Below are 25,913 nucleotides of genomic sequence, written 5' to 3' on the forward strand. Positions count from 1 at the left end.
AGTTGGAGCTCCCAAGTTTGGCTTGTAGGGTAAAATCTGCAATGATTACTGAAGAGAACAGCTAGGTGCTTTCTTATGGAAAGGGAAATCATTTAGATTTCAGTAATAAATACTTTTAAGCATTATCTCTAAAAGAACTTTACATATTTCCATATACTTTCACTTTCTAATGATTCAATGCTTATTTATTAAATACATGTAATAAACAGGCACTGGCTTTTTCTCGCCACTATAAACCTTAATACATTATTCACTTAGAACCTTGGATGGTAGAATTCATTCATAGTGGAAGGGCCAGGAGTTCTGACAAGGAGCTGGACTTGTGTCTGGAGACCTAATTAGAGTCTCAGCTTAACCAATAAATGCTAAGTAACTGTTGGGACTGTCTCCTCACACCTCTTTGAGCCCCAGTTTCTCATTTGTGTTCAGAGTAATATGTCTTTTCTGCCAATCTCTTTAGATGTTATGTGACTCTTGTGATGGGCCTTTGTAAATTGTAAAGTACACAAGTTTGGTATTATTAATTTGCATATATGTGAAAAAGGAAATACCTGGAAGCATAGTATTTCAAGGTAGAAAAATCATTAAAGGATTAAGTCAGAGTTAATTAGGTTATAAATGTGTAAATACGATTAAAGTATCAAAATGATGTGCCAGAGATTTGTAAAGTCTCAAGCTCATGATAGATACTTAATAAATGCTCCCTGGATAATAAGCAAATAAGGAAAACAAACAGTTTGCCATTTAAAGTTTTTCAGAGATCTACAAGCCAGGAAAGTTAATTCATCTCTACATATTCACAAAAGTGATTTTATATATATATGTATGTATATATATTTATTTTTTCATGTAAGCAATTGGTATAAATATAGACTATTCTAGATGTTTCTGGTATTTATTCACTTTTGTAATAAACCATTTCAGATTGACAACTGATATTAAGTGGCAGCAAGTTATTTTTTTTCTTTTAAATTTTGAGGCCAATTGATAAATCTGAATGCATATTGATTTATCATTTCTGTATGTCTAGGTGATTTTTAAGAGTTAAGGCAGGCTGCAGGCTGAGAAACCTCTCAGTCAAAAAAGTGCCATGTTCACGTCTTTTATAAAGGCGGCATAGATTTAAAGCAAAGGCTACAATGTTTCATGGCTTCCCTTTGTTTTTTTGTTGCAAGTGGCCTTTAGGTAAATGGGATTGCTCAAGATTAAGATGACACATCTTTTCCATTCTGTGGTGGAGGAAGAAACAATGCAATAGGTTGTAAAGACTGCACAGCAAAACCACAGTTTGTTTTGCTTGAGAATATACATTTTCAATGTTGACTCTACTATGCCCTCTACTGGAGAGGTTCTCTGAGCACGTTAGTGGTAGAGGTTCTTAGTGTGGTTCTAGAATTTTTGTACTAAAAAAAATTAAGTTACAGAAGAAGGCAAACAAAAAATACAAGTTTCTAGCAATACCAAAAGTAGAATATGGAAAGCAAAAGTCTCCCCTGCTACAATTCTGCCCCCTCCCCACCACCGTATACTATTAATAATAAGAATTATTGATTATTATTAGCTAAACATTTATACATAAAAACTTTGATACTTAGGCTTTAGAAATTTAAGAACCAAGAGAAATGCTTAAAAAACCACAAAAGAATGTTCTGTGTATTACTCCATGCTTTGTTTTTTTTCAGTCAACAAGATATCTTAGTTATTAAATTTGTAAAAGGTGTAAACCTGTTGCTTACCTCATAAAATCGTAAATCAGGGGTAAGTTTAAAAGAACGGGAAAAAAACCTAAGACGTTAAATGCTTTGTGGCAAAGGCTGTGATGAGTAATTGGAAAAAATGAAAAGTCTTGGCACTGTAATTGTTGACAGTTTTTGAGGAAGTGTGATACCTGTCCCCACCCCTCCCTCCTTTCCTTCCTTTTCTTTCCTTCAGAGAGTGGGGTCTCATTTAACTTTTGTTGGTGAAATAGTCTTTTCACAGAATGAACACACAACCCCACAAGATTCTGTACTTTTCTTCACCCCTAATATGCTTTGAGATTTAAAAACCATGATTAATGTCTTTCTTAGAATGTCATTTGCATACCCAGAAGCTGATAAGAGAGAAAGTTAGTGTTTTTGTCAGGAATGAATCAGAGTTGGGCCTAATGCTTGACATGTATCCTAGAGGAGTTAGTAATTTTACCAGTCTTTGTATTGGTGATTCCGGCTCGTGCACTCCCGTGGTTCCCCCATGACATGGAGCATACCATACTTCAAAAGCAGGTGGGTCTAATAAATTTGATACCCCTTCCTTGTTAAACCAACTAGATTCTCTTTGAAAACCAGCATCACGAGCATCATGATGTTGTTTCCCCCCCAAATAAAAAATTCTGAAATGTATTGAAATATCACTAATAGGTTTGTGTAGATATTAGGCCTATAATTAAATGACCAATTGTACAAAGTCTACATCAGGGGATTATTTCTAGGGTATGCTTCCTTCTATAACGATGGACTACACAGAGTCTCAAGGGAGAGAGGTGATTATAAATGCCTTCTTATAAAATAAGTTGCATTGGTAACACATTATCTATAAAGGGCAGACTTAAAGCTAATAATTTATTTCCTGGCATTTATTCTACCTGGGATTTTAATTTCTGTGCACAAAATTTTGTCAAATCATTAAAGTGTCAAGTGTCACTATTGACTATTTTTTTTTTTTGAAATCTTGGGATATTTAGTTCATGATATACAAGATTTCAAAGGTCTATACATGATACCAGTCACTGAGAGTCTGTCTTTGTGTGTGTGTGTGTGTGTGTGTGTGTGTGTGTGTGTGAGAGAGAGAGAGAGAGAGAGAGAGAGAGAGAGAGAGAAGATGCTTTTCATCTAGTAAAGAATCTAATCTCTTTGCATTGGTATTTCCAGTTTACTGACTATTCCCATGTAGAAGGTATTAATCCAAGTTAGACATTGGCTTTCAAAGGTCTTTGATCTATGGACTACTTCATAAGAAACTAAAACTGTGGGTTTTCTCCACCAAACACATTTTTGAAACAAAAATTCTCAAATCTTAACAAAATTAATTGGAAGAACAATGCTTTCAAAGAGATACCAGTAAGCCTTGACACAATTGTCATCTTTTAAATACTGAAGTCTTTAATGCTGAGCTAATGGCACTAGACTTCAAAACATTTTCAGCTTCAAGAGACAAAATAATTTTGCTTTTCTTTCCATAAATTGTCCTTAGGAGAGCAGGATGGTTGGAGGGTTTGCCCATAACCAGGACGCTTACATTTAGTTGCCAGATCCTGGCACTATTTTAGTTATGACCTCAGGCAAATTGCTTACCCTTCTTGTGCCTAGGCTTGAAGTGTTTCAGGTGGAAGTAATTATAGCAACTTTCTTTTCTAAGGAAGTTAGAACAGTGTAGGGAATGCTCTGGGTGAGGTAGTGTAAAGGGGCTGACCTTCAGCAAAGCTTTTTGGCAGGACTTTTTTTTCTAGGTGACTCATTGCCATCTTGTTGCTGCTTTCTTAGCCCCCGCTCTGCTCTTTGGTGCTCCTCTAGGAGGGTCATGTCTGCCGTTAAGGAGGAAGGGCTGAATGAAAAGGCCTTCGGTATCTACCAGCTCAAGGAGCACTAGGACAAGGTCCATGTGGCTTCTGTGGAGGATGCACTGTGTTAAGGATGGGGGTGGCCTCATGGGGGCATCTTGCCTCTGTAGTCTTCATCCTGGGAGAATTGCATCCTGGATCCTGTAGCATCATTGCCTGATACTCCTCCTTTCGTGGGGGTCTGCCCATTCACAGTGTTCCCCGGTGGTCCCCTTGGGCTCTTCCAAATGCCCCTTTGGGAACAACAGGGCTGTAAGGTTACTTTTTGAAATGTTTTTAAGTTCTTTCTCAAAACTGTTTTTTGTTTTTGTTTGTTTGTTTGTTTGTTTTTGAGAAACATCCAGCTCTTCACAGGCTAATCATTTCATCTACTTTGGAAGAATTTTCCAGTGCTTTTATAGAGTGAATTCTCTCTCAAAAAGTTGGTGAAAATTAATTTTTTTCCTCAGTGCAGTGTAGGAGGAAGTAAAGTTGCCTCAGATGCTTTAGTCTGTCCCTTTCTAAGTGGTGAAGCTTTGGAGTGAAGCTTTCTCATCAGGGACCAACGGTCTTCAGTGCATCAGCTATTGTATCACCTGTGGTTACTTTAGTCTCCATTTGATTTCCTGTTCTTCAAAAGTTTTAAATAATTTTTTAAAATAAACCCAGCTAAGGCTAACAGTGTCAACTGGCCTGACCCAGCTTTGATCAGCTGTAACGAATTCAGCAAAACCAGTCAGTTTTTTCACAACTCCTTTAGCGTCATCTTCTGGGAAATTTCCCTTTTCTGATGTGTTTGGCACATCCCGTTTCAAGCTTCCACCGTCCACGTTGTCTTCTTTATGAACAGCAGGCTCTCATCTTAGCAGCGATCCGGCTTTCTTAATCATTTAAAATTGTCCTGTTGAGGTAGTAGTTGTTCTTCTACCTTCCCGCCCCGCCCTGACTAAGTTTGCTCCCTCTGTCTATCCCTTAGTTTCTTGTGGAAGCAGTTTTGTACCTACATGAAGATGGGAATTTTCATCTAGAGCATCATTTTTCTCTGTGTGTGTGCCGTCTGAAGTTGTTCTTCACTTTTCCGATGTACTTCGAAGGGTGTTTTGCTTGTAGCTACTTGAAATTGGATGTATTTTGCTGTATCTACTTCACAGTGACTATTTCTCAAAATGCCAGCTTGTTCTAAATGTTTGGATTTTTCTTTGCCAAGTCCTTTACTAAAAGTCTGCATTTTAAACCTGAGCAAAGACTTGACGATTTCCAGCTTTTTTTTAATGACCTCAAGTTTTTCTGTTTCTGATCATTAGTTCTTGAGTCCAGTTTCCATTAAAGTTGATTCAGGTCTTAAAATTCTTTTTTGAGTTAGGTTAAATTTGTCAAAATTTTGATATCTTTCCTCCAGAAAGGCAGAAACTTCAGTGGCTAGTTCTCTGTCTCTACTTGCATAGGGTTGGCTTTTAATTGTTAAAAATCTGACTAGGACTACAAATCTCCTCCCACTCTCCACCTCTCCTACTAGGAGAGTAGAGGGACATGGGGGTAGAGAGACTGGTGGGGATCTGGGCTCAGTTTAAAGTTCTCTGGCAGGGCTGCCAAGTGTCTCTAGAACCAGTGCAACCCAGAGCATCAGGGCCATGAGAAGACTCTCCAAGATCTAGGGTATTTTGAGCCACTTCAGGTTGGGAAAACTCTGATGGCCACACACCTTGTAGAGAACACCAATAAGCATTCTGCCTGGCATGTCTTATAACCAGGGCAGACCTCAGTAAAGGTGAAGCGGCGGGGACAAATACAGTAAATTATTGGCTAATGTTACTTCTTCTCTTGACTAAAATGTTCATTCTGGAGCCCCAGGAGCCTTATTTTCCCATCTAGACCACAGAAAACTTTCTTTCTTTCTTTTTTAAAAGACAAACATCTTTTAAAGAATTTATTTATTTATTTTTGAGAGAGAGAGAGAGCGAGGAGCGAGCAGGGGAAGGGCAGAGAGAGAAGGAGAGAGAGAATCCAAGCAGGTTCCACACTGAGAATGTAGAACTTGAACTTATAAACTGTGAACTCATGATCTAAGCCCAAATCAAGAGTTGGATGCTTAACTGACTGAATCACCCAGGCACCTTCCAAACTTCCTATTCTTCGAGCCCCTCCATGTCTGGCTGGCCTTGAATGTATATGGGAAGGGGTGGGGGGAGATTACAGAGGCCCCTACAAAGGTTTCAACTGACTTCACCAATTTCACCTTTAAAAAATAAGGAAGAAATAAGTGGAATTTTCACATCTCAAGAATGTACAATCTGACTATGAATGAAGAAAACATAATTTTTTTCAAACTCTTCTTACATGTGGTAAAATAATGGTGCTGAAGTCCTTCAGGGTGCTCCAGTTCAGGATAATTGGCTCTGGAGGTATTAAACACTGGGTGCAGCTTTGCTCACAGAGGCCCATCCACAGGCCATGAGGCAATCAGACCTTGTCTGGCTCGATTAACAGCTCACTCTTACTGACAATAAGTCTGCAGATTGGATGGGGGTCCACTGGTTTTGTCTGGGCTGGGCATCCCTGGTGACTTGGCTAAACTCGACCTGTGAGTTGACAGAGATGAACTTTTATTTCAGTGAACATCAAGTCAGATGGCCAAAAGAATATTCCCAAATTCCTGCTTTCTACTGATGAGAGGAGGAGAAACTTCACAGTACGTTCTGTCCATGGAACAACAGCAACTTGAGTGTCCAGAATGCTGATTCAGCAGAACTCAATGCTGTGTTACTTTGATATTCCAGGAAAGTCTGTTCATGTTTATAGGCTTCCATTTCCTTCTCCAAAGAACAGGAAATACGTGAATAAATTCATATCCTGAATGTGCTGGGCTCAAGCTGATATAAAAAATTTATCTTTGGCAAGATGGAGACCATTTTTTTCTGAGAGAACTTTTTTCTAATAGATCATAGAGTTTCCTTAAATGAATACATCAAGATCAATGTCAGGATGCAAGGAATGGTGCAGTGAGTCATTGCTCCTATTACCTTGCCCAAGGGCGATAAGCCTTTAATTCTTGTCCTGAAATACCCAGCAGAAACCAAGGAACTTGACTTTTTTTTTTAATCTCCTCTTTTCCACCTCCTGGAGATCCTGGCTATCCTGCCTGTTGGGGAGCAACATGATTCATTGGGTTTTGGAAGGACTGTAACAAAGTCTGAGGAGCCACCGGAGGAAGTTGTGTTTGCTTTGTGAAATTGTTACCAGCATGGAGTATCTCCCTTTCTTTTAAATATTAAGTGTTCAAGATTTCTTTTGGCTATACAATATATAAACAGACTTCCTTAGCAAACTCCTTACTTTAAAAAAATGTTTATTTACTTTGAGAGAGAAAGTGCTCACGTGCACACACGCACACGAGTGGGGGACGTAGGGAGAGAGAGAAGAGAGAGAATTCCAAGCAGGTTCCAAGCTCAGTGTGGAGCCAACTTGGGGCTTGATCTCATGAACCATGAGATCATGATCTAAGCCAAAATCAAGAGTCAGAAGCTTAACCAACTGAGCCACCCAGGCACCCCAACAGACTGCTTTTTGATTTGACAGAGAAGTGCTTAAATCCTTCAGGGAAGGAGAAAGGGTGTTTGTAAGTACGTGTGTGTTGGGGAAGGGCAGAGGAAGGGGGACATGATGGTAGCTGTGAGAAGTAAGAAAGATTAGCAAATATGTGAGTTTAAGCTGGTCAGGACAACCTTATCCAAAGGTCTCTCAGATCTAAGCCAGAATCTTTCTGGGGATATCAGATTTACTTTCTGTGTGGGAAGATGCTGTTCTTCTTGTTCCTTTGAAACATCTGCTCATTTGTCCTTTCAATTTCGAAGTCTGTGAGATGGCTTCTCTTTGCACACTCACTGCCGGCACCCACGCCCATAAATTCAAATGTGATCTGTATGCTGGTTGATCCCAGTGCTGTTCTCTCTCCTCATCTCAGACCCTTAAAGGTAAGTGTCCACTAGCTTGATTCACTTAGATCACTCAAAGGAGTTTGTTAAAAATAGCATTTTCCATTTTCGCACCTCAACCTAATTCACATCATCCACACAGTCGCGTGAAACAAAGCATGGAGGTGGAGAGGGTGGCCCCGCCTTGAGCTCCACCCCCTCTCAGTCCTGTGTCCGTCAGGCCTATTGATTTTACTTCCTAAATGTATTTTGGAACTATAAACTTCTCCTTACTCCCACTTCCGCTTTCCTTCTACCTTCTGGATCCAAGTAAGGCTTCCAATTGACTTCTCCTCTTGTAACTGATCCTTTCCAATAGATTTTCTGCTTTTTAGTCAGCCTAACTTTACTAAAACACTTGTCTGAAAATTACTGCTTTCCTGATTAAAACCACTAATGGCTTTCCATGCCCCTTAAGATAAGTTCCAAAATTCTTAAATTTTGACCTACAGGATCCTTTGAGTTGGCCCCTGAATGCCTTACCAGACTTTTGTTGCCACGACCTGTTATTCTGCATTTTTTGAAGTTCCTTCTACATACCGTGCTTCCTCTTTCCTCCGTCTCCTTGCTCATGCTGTTCCTCTACCCACTTTTCATCTGTTTTCTACATTGTTCACACTTCTAAAGTATCACTTAAATGCACGTTCTCTCCTGGCTGCCGCCTACATGCTTCTCCTTGCACACCTGCACAAATCCGGGGGAGGGGCTCCTCCCTAACGCTTGCACAGCACCCATCAATTTACTTACCCCAGTGGATTGTAAGTGTCTGGCTTCTTGTCACTATTGCCCACTAGACAAATTCTTCTCTTCTTCCTCTTGTTATCCTTGTTCTTATTCTCCTTTCCCTTCATCTCCTTTAAGTTATTTTATTCTGGAACATAGAGGATATTCAATCAGTATGCGTTGAGATAATGGATGAATGGAAGCATGAATGAACAAATGAAGGAAGGATTACACTTCCAGGGGGTCCACCGTCTGTTATCAGTGTGGCTTCTGTCAGAAAGTCATATGCTCTTGATGGCTGTCATTAAATTCTGATTATAACCTTATAAAATAATTTCTGTATAACATTGGATTTTGCAATATTTATAAGTTACTTTTCTATTCTTTCTGTTGCTATTTCTTTTGTTTGCTATTTTTGAGATAACCAGTCTGTATTGTTTTTTACCTAGTGTAAATAGGACACTTTTTTCTTTTGGTAAAATTACTTAACGGAGATTCAAACTAGGAGGAAAAATGGACAAAGTAGTGATATATAACATGTTCATTTAAAACATTATGAATGTGTGAATAATCTTATATTTTCTCTAATAAAGATATTTAAAGAACCCCCACAGGATGAAAAAAATCACACGATATTATAATTTGTTCTCATTTTGCTATCTATTGCAATATGTATTTGAATGAAGCCACCTACATATCATTGCTTTTTTTACTGAAGTATAATTGACATACAATATTCTATTAGTTTCATGGGTACAACATAGAGATTTGACATTCAACAATTGAATAAAAACAATAAAATGTAATATAAAACTAACTTGTTTTGGGGCGCCTGGGGGGCTCAGTTGGTTAAGTATCTGACTCCTGGTTTCAGTTCAGGTCATAACCTCACAGTTCATAAGTTCGAGCCCCGCAGTGCAGAGCCTGCTCAGCATTCTCTCTCTTTGATTTCTGCCCTTCCCCCATTCATGCTGTCTCTCTCGTTCTCTCTCTCTTTCAAAATTAAGAAATAAAAAAAAAAAATTCATTGTCCTTTAAAAATATATATAAAAGTACTTTGTTTCTGAGACTTTTTAGGAATTTCCATTTTAGACCACTATGTAATGGTTTGCCTCTTTTTGCTTCTGTCGGGCAAATGGACAAACCCTGCTTACTGGCTTTAAATCTCATAATTATAGAAAAGAATTTTCTTCATATTTTCATTGTTTTTTGTTTTTCTCATAAGAGTTCATATTTTATTTTATTTTATTTTTTTACCCATAAGAGTTCATATTTTATTTTTTACCATAAGAACTCATGTTTTTTTATAATAGTTTATTGTTATTTTCATTGTTATTAAGCTCTGAATTTCTGTTCACACATAGACATATTGCATTATTTGGATCATAGTGTTCAAATTTATTATCATTATAATAGAGAATGATATATTATAATATATGGTTATTATATTATAATATATCATAAATTTAATTTAATTTATATTATCTCTCTCAAAATTAAACATTAAAAATTTTTTTAAAAAGGCATACTTCCTCCCACTTGAAAAGAAAACTAAAGGAAAATTTCAACTACAAAGATATAGTTGCTTTAAATAAAATATTCTAAATAGGTTGTACCAGTAAACTGTTTAAAGTAAGTAGAAGCACTATGTACAGTGAAATATAGAATTCTTGGCACCTGTAAGTCAGAAAAGAAGCTCCTTTTAATTTGTGTGAAGCAGAACTTAAAGAACGTGTATTACAATTTATAGATGAAGTGGTGACTGATATCTCCTGAGCTTCGCAACCAGGTGGCATTCACCTCCGTGGAGTCATCTGTGGTGGTGTTACTGGCCAGTTACCAGGCAGGATGTGCAGAATCACTTGCCTCCGTGTTGGAAATCTGAAAACCAGCTGAAAGCTGAGGTAGAACGTCCAACACATGATTGTGAACGCCAAACTCTTTCACCACTCATATTTTGAGTTGATTATGTATGTCTCTTACTTCCTCTTTCATGACATGAGAACTGTAATTATTCACCTTAGTTGCCACCTACTATGGACTTTTCTGTAAAGCAAGTACTAAAAAAATATTTGTTAATTGAATCTAATCAGAGAAACTGTAGACTAGTGAGTTCACTGGTTTTGGGGACAAGGATTTGGTTTCAAGGCCAGGCTGCCACTGAAGAACCACTTTTGTCAGGGTGCTTCCTTCGTGACTCAGCTAGGACGTCCCCTTTGGGGACCTCCTTGATGCCCACTCTCACTAGCATCCTGAAGGAGCCCACTCATGTGCTCCCACAACTCCGTGCTTCCCTCTTTGGGGGCATGGAGCATCCCTGCATGTCTCATCTGGGAGACAGTGAGTGCTTCGTTTCAGTTACAATCCTCCTCATCCTTGTATTTGCAGAGACTGGGCACATAGTAAATGCTAAACAAGTTTGTTACATCGATGAATGATTTAACTTCTTTAAGCATTTTTTTTTTTTCATTCAGGAAATGGGAGTATTGATCATATAGGAGAGGTTTCCAAGACTCTCCCTTATAAAAAAGTCTGGTCCTGCCTCCTTTAATAATAATAGAAATATGTCTTGTTTATTAAGCATCAGCTCTACATGCCACACCCTGACCAGGCACTTTACCTATGTTAGCATTTTCTCTTATCCTTGCACCCCTATGAGGCAGGTACTCTTATTCCCGTTTCATAGATGTTTGGAGAAACTGCTCCAAATCAATGGCAACCAAGGCTGGCAAAGCTGGGATTCGAATCTTAATTCTGTCTACTTAGGATTAGAAATGTTTCTATTACAGAACTGATGTTTCTGTGGGGAATTCAGTTTGGGTTGTCATGAACAGGTGTCCTCATGGATACCCTAGCCCTGTAATTCTGGTCTGTAAACAGTTGACCTTGAAAGGTAAGCTAGTGAAACCTAGCCTCTAATACAGTACTCGACACATGTTAATTGCATGCTCAATATCATTGTTGAATAGAATAATGAATTAGTTAAGTAATGAAAAGCCCATGCATGGTATTAGTAATTTATGTAATAAACCAAAAGTCTATGTGATTAAAGAGTTTTTAAATATCCACAACTTCAGTTCAGATGACAGGCAAATACTCTGAAGAAAGTAAAACTGGAATCTTATTCTCGTTTGGTAGGTGAAATATTGTGAAGCTGTAGTCATCTAGGGATCTTATTAGAAATGAAAATTCCAAAATTTCATTCTCGGGGTTTCATATACTCTCCTCTTATGACTGTGGCATAAAATGCTTCATAAATTATGGAGTGTTATATATACTTAATGCATTACTAAGGAATTTTTTTTCCATTTGCTTTACAGAAATTTATTTTTACTAAGGATTTTTTAAAAATGAAGGTGGGAGACAGTATCCTTTGAGATCTATTGAATCTCAAGGGACAGAACAGGTCAGAGACTCCATTAAATCGGAAAAGAAATGGGCTCTTTCATTAGGTGAAGGGAGTGATTCCTTTGTCAGTATCTTCTTCTCTGAGCCAGTCCGGTTGATTAAAATGTAACAAAAGATGGTTTTGTTATTTCAGGATTGAGACATCCTTCTGTTACCTCAGGTGATAGCAGTGTATTGTCAGGATGTCCTCTGAGTTTGAAAGAAGAGCCAGGAAACTGAGTAAGTCTGCAGAGTCCTGGATCAGCGAGGGAGCCCGGGTGATTCTACTTGCCTGTCATGCTAGCGACTCAGCACCTCGTCCTTTGCTTTTCTCTGTAGACTTCTTCCTACCTCATCATTGATTACTTGTTCCGTCTCTCTTTGTTTATGCCAAATGGCTTCTGCTTATTGCCTTCTATCTTTAAAAATACAAATAGGAAACATTTATGAAGGCTTACTGTATGCCAACAACAATTTCATTTTTATCCTCACAGCAACTTCTTGAGGGAGGAATAGGGTGTCCTCCTTTGATGATCATTCGTTATCCTGGTTTCTGCACTGAGTGCCCTAGGATGCAAAAGCCATCAAGACAGGAAAACCTCCACTAGTGGATTCAGAACTAATACATTTTTCTGCTCACGACTGCCTCCCTGCTTAGGATCAGTCCTGGTAATTAACTATCACTAACATACAGTGCAAGTGTAACGCAAAGCTTACCAGCAAAATTCGCAAAAGGTGCAGAATTGCATACAGTTGAGGTCAACAGGAAAGGCATTGATAAATGAAGGTCTGAGACTATGGCAAATGAACAGAGAAGAGAAAATCGACAAGGTCTATGTTAATTTTGCTACGTGAGAACTGGTTTTGCTATTCTGCTATTTTGAGATACATTTTGAAAATGTTTGGTATGTGCACTGTTACATAATGAGTGTAGGCACTAACATAGGCCAGATTTTTATCCGTTTTGGGTCCCCCAGGGTTTTGTGGAATAAGAATTAGGCTCCTGGAACATAATGCTAGTGATTTTTGATTGATATATGCTCATGGGGTTAGGGAAACATGAATAGCTAGATTGGAGTCCTTAAAAACTGAAGGTCATCTAAGATTTATAAGTGATAGAGGCTATGACGAATTCTTCATAGGCCCAAATAGCCTCTTTAGTTTTTACTTTAAAGTCTTGGCTAATGGCATCTTAGTTTTATATAGGATATTATAATTTGAGAGTGTTTTTCACATGCCTTATCTCATTTCATGGTTGTAAAACTATATGAAGGAGAAAAGAGAAATAGTGTTACTCTGTGTTAAAGGTGAGGACACTGAAAATAGTCTGATCTCAAGTAGTTAGTGACGGTCTAGTAGGAGAATAGTTTTCCTGACTCCTGGCTCAGTGCTTTTCCTACTCCCCAGAATAAAAAGGGAGACTAAGGAAGGGACAAAGAAAAGAAGAATGATATCTAACAATTACTGAACACCAACCAATATCATCTCTATTTTATAAATGAAGAGGTTCTAGGAAATTAAACAATGTAGATGCCCTGGAAAATCAGGTAAAAAAATTTTTGGCAAATTAAATAGAATAGTCATCTGTCTATAATCATGCAGTTACTAGAATAATTAATAAAAGTGGAATTACCCAGACTAATTACCCCTTTTACCCCAGGAAGCATTTAAATTTTATCTGATTTTCACATCTTTTTCAGCAATCTGTATTATTGCAATTTTTTTTTTCTTTTCAAAAATTGGTTTGTTTACTATGATAAGTCATATAGGTCAGTCCAATTTTTATACTTTTCTCTCTGGGAAAAATAATACTTAGTCTTAAGTGTTTACTTAAAAAATGTAAATGGAAAACAAAACAAAAGACAGCACAGCCCGAAGAGACTTACCTTGGGCAACTGATAGCTGGTCATGCACTTGCTGCTGCTTCTGTTCAAAGTCAATGACCTGTTTTACTTGTAATCCTAGTTTAGGCTGAAGGAATTTTTGGGTGGGAAAGAATAGTGATCAAGATTTTTGTGTCTTTACATTTCTGGCTGTTGCCCTTTATTATTCTTTACATTTAAGTATTTGGAAAGAGTAGTTTCTGCAGCAAGGCTTGTGAGTGGAGGCAACTGTAAGTAACCTGTGAGTCTCGGGTGGGCAGTTCTTTGAAGTGGAAAAGTCCTGAGGTTTGGACTGATGTTATCCTATTCCCCGTTCACATTTAAACCAGATTTATTGACTGAAACATTTAGCTTCTGAACCTCTTTTAGTAAGTTCCTGAAATAAACTAAAGCTTTTTTTAGATGCGTGTCCTTGCCCTGCATGCTTATCGGAGTGGCATTTTTGTGACTCCTGGCACATTCAACTTTTCTGACTTTCCTGACTGGGCAAGTGAAGGAATGACTCGGGATGAAGGGAAAAAAAAAATGTCTCTGAAGGTAGTTGTATCTAAGAGTAAAGTATAATAAAAGATGCTGAAATGCCATGTCTGACTTTAAAACATAAAGTGTCTGTGACTTGCTGAGACCTGATCAAGCGGCAGCAGAGTGGGCCATCAGTCCTTGAGCATTTCCTTGGGATTGAGGTTCCCATTTTGTTAAGAAAAGCACAAGCAGTAAAAATGTTCCATTCTGCTGAATAGGAAGTAAGGGGCTTGGTTTCCTCCCAAATTACTTTCTTTTCCCTCTCCTTGAAATTACTAATGGTTATAGTGGATCTATGTAACGGCCTGGGAGATAGGGCGGCGTTTAGGAGAGCCATGGGGAAGACTCTGAAACCTCACGGTGACATTGTGTTGGACAATTAAATTCTGAAATTAGTACTTAACAGCTGTATCACTTTAAAGAACTGGTTTTCAACTGAGGTTAATTTTGTGTCCAGGGGATATTTGGCAGTGCCTGTGGACATTTTTAATTGGCTTAGCTGTTCTTAGCTGTTCTTAACTGTTCTTACTTAGTTGTTCTTCCTTCTCAAAGCCCTGCTTGTACCCTACCCCTCCCTACGCCCAACCCAACCTCTTTTCATTTAGTCTTATTGCAGTGAACTATGTCAAAACCATGAAGCAGCATATTATCATGCATTGCAAAGGTAAATATTAACAGGAGACACAGGAGGGTGTGTGTGTTCTGCTGGCATCAGTGGGTAGAGGTCAGTGATACTGCTGCACGTCTAACCATGCACAGGACACTGCTTCACAGCAAAGACTGCTCTGGTTTAAAATGTCTCAACACTGCTGAAGGTGGGAAACTCGGTTTAAAAAAATTTTTTTTAAATGTTTATTCATTTCTGAGAGAGAGAGAGTGCACAAGCACAAGTTGGGGCGGGGGGGGGGGCAAAGAATGAGGGAGACAGAATCTGAAGCAGGCTCTGAGCTGTCAGTACAATGCCCTACACGCGGCTCAAACTCATAGACTGAACCATGAGATCATCAACTGAGCTGAAGCTGGATGCTTAACTGACTGAGACAGCCAGGTGCCCCAAGAAACTCTGTTTTTAAAGAACAACTGACTTTTCAGCTAGTGAATGTTGACTGTAAGGGACTAAAGGTGCTCATATATCATTTAAAAAATGTGCTGATTAGAATAATGCAATTGAGAACATTTCAGGAAAAAATGTGAGAAAATAAAAAGACAAAGTTTGCCGGGGCACCCAGGTGGCTCAGTTGGTTGAGCATCCAGCTTCGGCTCAGGTCATGATCTCACGGTTTGTGGGTTCAAGCCCTGCGTCAGGCTCTGTACTGACAGGTCAGAGCCTGGAGCCTGCTTCAGATTCTGTATCTCCCTCTCTCTCTTACCACCCCCTGCTCATGCTCTCTGTCTCTAAAAAAAAAAAAAAAAAAAGACGAAGTTTGCCAGTTATCCAAGTGTTTCACTCATTCATTCACTCAACAAATATTATTAAATGCCTACAGCAAACCAGACCATTTTCTAGGTGTTCAACATGAATTATGGAGCTGTTTGGGATTCTTTCCTTATTAAGGAAATGGACCCATAAGGCCATTAGATCCAATGCCATCAAACATTCAAATCCTAAAATTAACCACTCTGCCCCTCACTCTGAGCCTGTTCTCATGAAGCTCATCTGAAAATTTTGTTTCTGTGAAGCATGCATCAAAAAAAGTATATTATTTAGACCAACTGACAATTACATTCCTCTATGTAAAGTTGCCCATTGACATTAGTCACTTGTAGGCTTAGTTTGCATAAATTAACATCCTTGAGTTTTATCCTTCTGTGACATTGGTGAGATAGTTTCAAGGTCCTACAGCAGTTTACTGAAGTGCTGTAACATTGTGGACCCTGAATGAGCAGTCATCTTATTTTGTCTAGGTTCTTACTCTTGCTCAACGTGTACCTTGATTGAGGGCTCCTGAGTGGCTCAGTGGGTTAAGCATCTGACTTTGGCTCAGGTCATAATCTCATGGTTTGGGAGTTCAGCCCCGCATTGGGCTCTCTGCTGTCAGCACAAAGTCAGCTTCAGATCTTAGGTTCCCCTTTCTCTCTGCTCCTCCCCCACTTGTTCTCTCTCTCTCAAAATAAGCAAACTTTAAATAAAAATATATGCCCTAATTGAACTTAGAACAGTAAATTATTTTAGGGGAAAGAAAAATAGATTAAAACATTAAACTTGTTCTTGGTGCTTACAACTTCCTTTATTGAGATGTTGTTAGCATTATTTTGTTTGTTGATTGAAATTTATACAGACTATTATAATTATGAATTCAATAGTTTTTATATAAAGAGATATTAACTGGCTCCAAATAATGCCCTTTAATTGACCCCTTGCAGCATTTATTGTTAGAATGCTTACTTTTGAGCTTACTCTCATTTTGACTTTTACTACCATTTACATTCATTTTTATTCAAGTTACAACCCAAATAGAATGTACACTCTGAAGGTGTAAACAAGAGTCTGTAACTTCTTAGAAACTTGGAGGCACCTTACATAGTCTGGGTACTCCTGGTACTACTACTCAGTGATATTGCCTACTGTTTACCCAGCATGCACTAGGCATCAAAGGCTTTGTAGCAGTTCTCTTACAAGTAGTGTGTGTTCAGATTTATTATGTGTTACGGAGATCATATAAGTGTAATGACCCAGAATAGAGTTAAAAATGCTCATATTCTTTACTATAAAATGAATATGATTCCAAGTCTCTATTTTATAATCAATGGCAGCCCATTTTTTCCTTTTTCATCTCCAGATATCCTCATGGACCCCAGGGTTACCTACTTAGTCTGATGAGGTTGTCCCAAGTTTTTATCTCCTAAAGATTGGGAGTGGGCTGACTGGCATCCTTCTGAGAGCTATTGGACATGTTGCTGCTCTGGGAATCCCTTCTGAAGCCTCGGTGGTCTGGGAAGGTGGAGCAAATCCCTTTCTCTGACATTGCTGCCAACCACACAACCCATCCTGCTCCTCAGGGGCTGAATCAGGGCTAAAAGTCACCAGCCATAATCTGTGCTCAGAATCTGTGCCCTCTTACTAGTTTTCCACAAAAAGGAGACCAATCTTGCTGTGAGACTGACACCCAGTCCAGTAATCCACAGGATGTTATCCAAGGTCTTGCCCCACTGGCAACTACACCAGAAATAGCCTTTCATGGTAGGTTTTGTTTATCTTTCTCTGGTGTTACTATGTTAGAGGTAGAGATATTTACTGCATCTCCTACCATCACCTGAGACCTGGAAAAGCTGGCTCTCCCTAGCCTTTTTTATCTCAGTGCACTTTGTGTTAGGAAGAACTTAGCTTATTTGTTACTCTTCCTTTAGAAAGGTTCTGGAAAACAGAGAATGCTCCCTGACGGTCATCTTTCAGATTTAACCAGTTTGTTGGGGTAAGAGCTTAGTTCACTGCACATGTATCTCACATAATCCACAAGACCAAGGAAGTAACTAGAAGTACAAAGTGAAAACCTACCAAGCTCATCCTTGCTTATTAATATCCTGGTGACTATTAATAAACCTTGATTTTAAAGGAAATAATATGGCTGGGACAAATACTAATGTGGATAGGACATCAGGGCAACAGTCACAAACCTGGACCAGCCAGACCAACCAGGATGTGAACTTCTTCCGAGAAAGGTCTTGATCACAACCAGAAAAGAGAAAGAAGGTCAGTATGGCTGCAATGTATTGAGCACTCGGAGAGGGCTGCATGGGATGAGATCATATAGATAGAGATGAGACAATTCAGGGGCTTCTAGGCCAAGGTGAACATTTTCCATTTTATTTCAGGTGTGATGAAAGTCGCGGGAGGGTTTTCATCAGGAAAGCAACGTGGTATGATTTGCGTTTTTATTTAAAAATTTTTTATCTCTTTTACTTTAGTTGAGAGCATGAGTGGGGAAGAGGGGCCAAAGGAGAGGGAGAGACAGAATCTCAATCAGGCTTCACACTCAGAATGGAGCCCATGTGGGGCTCGATCTCAGCACCCTGGGATCATGACCTGAACCAAAATCGAGAGTCAGACGCTCCACGGACTCAGCCACCCAGGCACCCCCTTATTTTCATTTTAAAAAGTTTATTCTTGTTTTTGTATGGAATATAGTATTTTTGGTGCAAGAACGACAGGTGGACAAACAGGAGGAGATTTTAGTAGCAGGAGTGAAAGATGATGATGGCTTGGACCAGTATGATAAGAAATGGGAGGAAATGGATAGAGTTAGGATGTATTTTTAAAGTTAAGACTTCTGGTGGGTTTAATTTGGGATATGAGAAAAAAGGAAGAAAGAGTAACTATTAGGTTTCTGGCCTGAGGAACTGGGGAGGCAGTAGTATCATGTACTAAGGGGAGCGTGGTAGAAGAACCCGGATGGGGGAAAATCAGGAGTTCAGCTTTGAACGTGTGAAGATGGAAATAAGTGGCTTTTAGACAGAGAGTTGAGGGGAGAGGTCAGAGGTGGGAATATATGTTTGTAAGAATGCAGTGTATAAGGTGGTGAATGAGCAGAGCAATAGCAGCTAGTTAGCCAGGAAGAACAGCAGACAACATGGTGCCACAAAAGGGGAAAATGTTTCCAGGAGAAAGGGGTTGTAAAATAGCTGAGCGCTTGAGACAAGGGAAAAGAAGTGACATCAGTTAGGATCTGTTGGGGTTTTGGTGATCTTGCTTAGCACAGTTCCTGTAGAATAGTGGTGACAAAGTCCCATTAGATCACATTGATGGGAAGCTAGGAAGCAAGGAAATGGAGAGCATGACTTTAGACATCTATCTGGAAAAGTATTTCTAGGAAAAGAAGCAAAAAAAAAAAAAAAGGGAGGGGGTTGTATCTGCAAGGAGATGTGATCATGGGAACGTAATTCTCTTTCTTTCTCTCTCTCTCCCTATCCATCTGTCCATCTATCCATCCATCCATCCATTATTTATAATTATTAATTGGAGAGGAGGTTATTGTTTGTCTTAAGTCCTTGAAAAGATTATAGGGGATGTGATCCAAAGCACCAGTGGAGACGCATACAGGAATGTCTGTATCTTTTGTAAGGGGAGACACAAAGGTAGACTCTACAGGTAGAAGTGGTGTATTTGATGGTCTTAGAAAGATGAGGAAATTCCCATCTCAGTCCTTCAACTTGCTCACTGAAGTATGAATCAGATGATAATAAGAGAAGTGGTCATAGCAGATTTGAAGAAAGAAATGTGTGTGTAATAGTCATTTAGTGCCCATTTGAGATTGGAAGTCATGAATACAAAAATGGCATTGTTAGCTGGATTCTATAACAATTTTCTTCAACCGCATTCAGCTGTCTTGGAGTTAGACACAGAACAGGCAGACTGCCGTAGCCAAGAGGGCCAGGATTTTGCCAAGTACTGCAGAGGGAGGAAGGTGTAAAAGAGGTGGGCCCTTCAAGGTGGGCAGTGGGATTGGTCTACCACAGCAGAGGAGGAATATTCTAGAACTGCCATTATTTCGAATTGCTGGCACAGAGTGATAATAAACAGCAGGTAGGCTTTCTGGTTAGCTTTATTATTATTTTAAAATTCTCATTAGGCAGTGCATTCCTTACTGTCTTATGACTCACTGCAAACCTTCTCAGGGCCACTACCAGAGAGTTAAGGATACTTAAAAAGGATGGAAAGAAGGATTATATTATTATATTATTATTATACAGACCTTTCCCCAAATGGTCAATATTGATGGGTTCTGGGGGTTAAGACATGGGCTTGTCATTTTTAGGGGGTACCCTTCAATTCGTCACAGTTTATTTATTCAGATGTCCATTGGAATGCTACCTCCGCAGATGAAATTTTCTGTTTTATCTTCTTCATACCTTTGTACCTGAAATTTTATTTTTTTAATGTTTATTTATTTATTTTGAGAGAGAGAGCAAGAGAGAAAAAAGGCGCGAGTGGGTGGGTGGGGGAGGAGCAGAGAGAGAGGAAGAGAGAGAATCCCAAGCAGGCTCCATTGTTGTCAGCACATCGCTCGATGCAGGGCTCGATCTCATGATTGTGAAATCATGACCTGAGCCAAAATCAAGAGTTGGATGTTTAACCAACTGAGCCACCCGGGCACCTCTGTACCTGAAATTTTCTTAATAATTTGCTAATATTTTATTGATTCCCATTGATTAAAAAAATGTAACTCTGTGGTAAGGGGCTCTGCTGTATTTATTTGTGTAGTCAGGTTGATATTCTGACTGGTATACAGTGGTAAAGCTTTATCGCTTATTTCTAGCTGGTTGAATATTTATTCTAATTAGCCTATGTAATGTTATACTATATATATTTTAGAAAAGGAATTACAGTTAGATATTTTAGAACCTCTGTTGTACCCCTGAAGTGATATTCAGGGGGTTGGGATGAGGTGCAGAGAAATATGCCTTTTTCGATTGAGGTAGATAAATGCTAGTAAATGACACAGCCAAACTTTTCTTCATTCTTCACGAAATACTCCCATCACTTTGTGTGTGCATAGGTGTGTGTGTGTGTGTGTGTGTGTGTGTGTGTGGTGTGTGCATTCATGCATTTGACTATGTGAAGCTTTTGGAATAAATATCTTAAAATATATTGGTTGAGATTATTTTCATTGTAAACAGTAGAAACTGACTTTGGCTAACTTATTTATGTATTTATTATTATTATTATTTGTAATTTGTTGACAAATTAGCTAACATACAGTGTGTAAAGTGTGCTCTTGGTTTTTGGGGCCGATTCCCATGGTTCATTGCTTACATACGACACCTAGTGCTCATCTCAACAAGTGCCTTCCTCAATGCCCATGGCCCATCTTCCACTCTCTCTCATCCTTCTGACTCTAGCTAATTTAATGGGAGAAAAAAATTATCATCCATTGGTTTGATATTGGAGTATATCTTACAATCTAAAGACTAAGTGGTCAATTAGATTATGCAAAGGTAAAGAATGGGGGGCAGCTCAAAGGCTTAGCAACAAGGGTTCATGGACATTTTCTATAGAATGTGGCCATTATTGTGACTTTGGTACCCAATGATCTTCAATCTTTGTGTCTTTCAATCTAAATTTTGGAAAAGGTTTAGGCTGAGGTTTTCTTTAAGTCTGTGTTTATCTAAGCTTTGACCTGTAGTGAATGTAGAAGCTGCTGATGTTTTGAAATATATATTCTTCTTCTCTCATAGCAATAGATTTTTAGCTGGATGTCTGAACTTACAAAATGAAGAGTACATTCCCTAACCTCTCCTGCCTTGATTTGGCTTTATTTCTAAGTTTTAATCAACATGACATAAGCAGAAATGCATGTGGTGGTTTTTAGGCACTTTCTTTAGTTAATGGCTCCTTTTTGGGCACTTCCTGGAATGGAGATATGAAGATGGGAGATCTAGTTGACATCTTGGACCATAAGGATGACAGCCACACAGGGATGGCACTGATGAACTGAAAGGAATCTGGTGTAAGGAAGACTTTGTTAGAGCTGCCATAATGTTCCTGAACTCTACCTATGGGCTTTTATGTGAGATATGTGTGTATTTTATTCATACACACACACATATATATATAAGTATATATTTGTGTATTTAATACATATAAAATCTCACTTAAGCTGTTGTTTTTTGAATCTCAGTTACTCATAAATATATGTAATTGCAATTCCTATATAAGGATTTATTATAATTTAAGTACACTGAGAGTTTCCTTTGTGTTTCAAGGGCAGTTAAGTATTGGAAAGTTATTTTATATTTTAATTCCAGTAGAGTCAACATACAGTGTTATATTAGTTGCAGGTGTATAACATTTTGGATCTGTTATGGGATGCAGACATTGTAGCATTTGCTCTGCCTTCTTGAAATGGAATCCCTTTGCTTACATGTACAACTTTTCTTATTAATTGTAAGAACTCTTTACATATTAAGAAAATCAGTTTTTTGTTTTTCACATTACTGATATTTCCCAGTGTTTGGTTTTTGCATGTTTTCTTATTAAAATTTTTTTTCTATTTAGATGTTTTACTATTTAAATACTCTTATTTATTAGTTTCTTGTTCCTTATAACTTTGGGATTTTAGGTCATTCACCAAAAGGGCTTTTCCACTCCCAAATGATAGAAATGTTTGTTCATATTTTTCTCTGGTACATTTATAGTTTTATGTAAAAATTTAAATCTTTAACCCACTTGGAATTCACTATTATAGGAGCAAGATAGTTACAGCTTTCTTCTGCTGACTAGCCAATTATCCTGATATCATTTATTGAATAAATGATATTGAATAAATATCATTTTTGGAATAAAATTAGGAGTTTGGGGATTGACACATGTGGAGATAGCAAAATAGAAATTTATCGTTTACCTACTAATGCTTAAAATGAATTTTAAAATTATTTTGTTATATAATATATTAAGCTTTGCAATACTGGTCTAATAAACACCGTGGGAATACAGAGGAAGGAATAATTGACTTCTTGAGGGAATTCTGGAAGCCTTTTGTGATGGTTTAAGAATATGTCTTTACGGGTGCCTGGGTGGATCAGTCGATTAAGCATCTGACTTCAGCTCAAGTCATTATCTCACTAACTATGAGTTTGAGACACACATCAGACTCTGTGCTGACAGCTCAGAGCCTGGAGCCTGCTTTGGATCCTCTCTCTCTCTCTCTCTGCCCCTCCCCTGCTTAAGCTCTGTGTCTCTCTCAAAAATAAACAAAAAATTAAAATACGTCTATAAATTTTTTGTCAGTCCTCCATGCAAGACATGGAGGGTTTTTTTGTTTTTTGTTTTTGAGTGTTATCAGGACTTAGTGAAACACTTCCGATGAATAGAATGTGGCAGAAGAGATAGTGTCTCTCACAGAAGATAGGATCATTTCCCTCTTGCTCTTTCTCTCTCCGGTTTCTCACTCTAGGCCAGCTGTCATCAGAACACTTCAGCAGCCTTATGAAGAGAGGTCTGTGTTCCGAGGAAATGAGCTATCCTGCCAACAGCCAACAAGGGACATGTGCCAACAGCCCTGAGAGTGACCCATCTTGGAAGTGGATTCTCCAGCCTGGTCAAGACTTCAGATCATTACAGCCCCGGCCAACATCTTGACTGCATAAAATTTTCTCTGTTGGAACTACCAACTAAGTTCCATCCAAATTCCTGACCACAGAAATTGTGAGATAATACATATTTGTTGTTTTTCAAATAGCTATGTTTTAGAGTAACTCACTACACAGCACCAGATGCCCAAAACCCTTTTAGAAGAAATATAATTTGAATTGGTTCCTGAAGGACCAATAAGAGAATTTATTTTCATTATCTTTTTTAATAAAGAATTTGGAGGAAAGGCATTCTAAGCATAATGGTTGGCAAAAGTGAAGTCACAGAAAAGTCCCCATGTGTTCAGGAATAATTTTCAAAAATTGAATGGGTTTAATGAGAGAATATTGTAGAATGCTGTGCACGGTAGGGGGCTGCATAAATTGAGACTAAAGCTTGTGAAGGGCCTTTTGCAATGCAAAGGAAGTTTAGATTTTGTCTTTATGGTTGTGCAGAAGGAACAACAGGTTTTAATTTAGTATGGCCCCATGATACAGGTTTTGGAGAGCAATAGACCTTAAGGTATAGCTGGATGAGTAGGTGTTCTGAAAAGAATGCTCTCATGAGAGGTGATGAGTTGAACTTACTGCTCCAGTAGTAGACATAGAGGAAAAGTATAATTTAAGATGCTTTTGGGGTTGAATCAATCGGATTTAAAGCCTGAGAGTTATATTACACAACTGAATCAAATAAAGTTGGTTATATATTTCTGACAGCTATTGATACTACACAGCATGTGATACGCATGCATTAATTTATTTCAATGACAGGATGAAATTTGTGAAGAGAAGAAAATAGGGAAGATACAAAACTTTATACTTAGATAATACTATTAAATTCTACCTTTGCATTAAAACCCCAGGAAGCCATCAGTAAGAGATGTTCAGCGTAATCCCAGCAGTGCTATTCAGTATTGGGAGACATTCTATTACCCAGAATGTGAGAGTCGAGTGAGAAAGTTGGAACAAGTTGTTCTGCTCTGAGATAACAGAAGTGTGAAGGAGAATGCTCAGGAAACATTTGGTTCAATATCCGTCAGGAACATTGAGACTGTTCTGCTGGTTATTTTGTTTTTATTTGTTCTCTCAGGAGCCCACCTTTAAAAAATCTTACAGAAAGAAATATGTTTCTCTTTATTTCAGGAGTTCCAAATGGGGGATGGTGTGGGGATGGAGAAGGATCACTGAGGCCCCTACACACTGAGCCCCTCCTCCCCATGACCCCCTAGGTCCTAAGCCTCTAAGAGCACACCAGCTCTGGAGAGGAGACGGGTGGGGGAATGTGAGCTGGTTTGAAAATTCTGCCTTGGTGATTGGGGTTGTCTGTGGCTCAGTCGGTTAGGTTAAGCATCCATCTTCGGCTCAGGTCATGATCTCACGGCTGGTGAGTTGGAGCCCCGCATTGGGCTCTGTGCCGACAGCTCATAGCCTGGAGCCTGGTTTGGATTCTGTGTCTCCCCCGCTCTCTCTACAGCTCCCAGCTCAATCTCTGTCTGTCTGTCTCTCTCTCAAAAGTAAATAAACATTTTTTAAAAATTAAAAAAGACAAAATTCTCCCTTGGTGATTTCATTATGCCTTCTCTTGCCTTCTACTATCCCACCCTGCACTCCGTCCTGAAAATCACTGTTCTAATGCAAAGAGTTAAGCACAGTTTTTCCATGCTGTAAAAGGTATGCAATGAAAATCTTGAGGAATTTGTGTTGTGAGAAGGTGCCAAACTGGAAAATGTTGTCTTATGTACATCTGAATATAAGCATCACAGATTTTCCCAGGGCCTTAGCGCTATTTCGAACAGGCTTTATATTTCTTCAGGAATACATCAAGACGGCGGGCAGGCACACGTAGTTTTGGCTGTTCTGGGAGAGCTCACTGTGCATCCTCTACAACCACTTAGGCTTCGCTGAGGCAGTGCAGAACTGAATGACTCAGATTCCGAACGTACTGACTCGTTCAGCTAAGCGAGACATATTAGTAATTAATTTACATGTTTGCATGCACAGATAGCCCAGTGGTTTTAGATGCCGGCGGGAGAGTTATGCCAACAGTTTTTCTTGTTCTAGTGATTGTACTTGATAAGATTCTGCTTTTCCAAATTCCTTCTTGAAACTAAGTTGTGTTACTTTTCATATGCAAATCAAGACACTTTTATCTAGCTCCCCCTCCCCCCAAAAACCTGATTTCTGGTACTTCTTGTATGTATTGGTCTCAAATGAGCAAATGACATTTAGGTTTTTTCAATATGACTAATAGAAAAAAATGTAGTTACAATTAATCAATTCTCTTTCTGTTTTGTTTTATTTTGTTTCCTGTAGAATCACACTGCCAATGTCTCTTTTAGATTCAGTGAATTTAAATACCTGTTTGTGATGGGTTCTTTTTAAAGACCCAAATCTCTCATACCATGCTTTCTACAATGCAGTGAATGAGAGGTCTTTTCTTTTTTTTAAATGTTTTATTATTTATTTTTTGATACAGAGAGAGACAGAGCATGAGAGGGGGAGGGGCAGAGAGAGAAGGAGACACAGAACCAGAAACAGGCTCCAGGCTCTGAGCTAGCTGTCAGCACAGAGCCTGATGCAGGGCTTGAGCCCACGAACGTGAGATCTGACCTGAGCCGAAGTCGGAGGCTTAACCGACTGAGCCACCCAGGCGCCCCTGAATGAGAGGTCTTAAGAATACACTTAAGAATAGGGGTGCCTGCCCTCCTACACTGTTGGTGGGAATGTAAACTGGTGCAGCCGCTCTGGAAAACAGTGTGGAGGGTCCTCAAAAAACTATCAGGG

The 25,913-nt window shown here is 38.8% G+C and overlaps 1 long non-coding RNA gene across 3 annotated transcripts; it reads left to right on the plus strand.

Annotated features, from left to right (window-relative positions):
- The first annotated feature begins 1,863 nt into the window (after window positions 1-1,863).
- On the plus strand, window positions 1,864-24,511 carry LOC115288364. Of its 3 annotated transcripts, none has more exons than XR_003906960.1 (4): window positions 7,447-7,818; window positions 10,022-10,175; window positions 11,813-11,936; window positions 22,955-24,511. It is a non-coding gene; the product is annotated as an uncharacterized LOC115288364 (long non-coding RNA). The 3 variants fall into 3 exon arrangements; XR_003906961.1 differs by having other exon boundaries at window positions 11,813-11,898; XR_003906962.1 differs by lacking the exons at window positions 7,447-7,818; window positions 10,022-10,175 and adding an exon at window positions 1,864-2,264.
- Window positions 24,512-25,913: the final 1,402 nt, after the last annotated feature.

Source organism: Suricata suricatta, chromosome 3 (assembly GCF_006229205.1).
Source record: "Suricata suricatta isolate VVHF042 chromosome 3, meerkat_22Aug2017_6uvM2_HiC, whole genome shotgun sequence".
Taxonomy (NCBI): Eukaryota; Metazoa; Chordata; class Mammalia; order Carnivora; family Herpestidae; genus Suricata; species Suricata suricatta.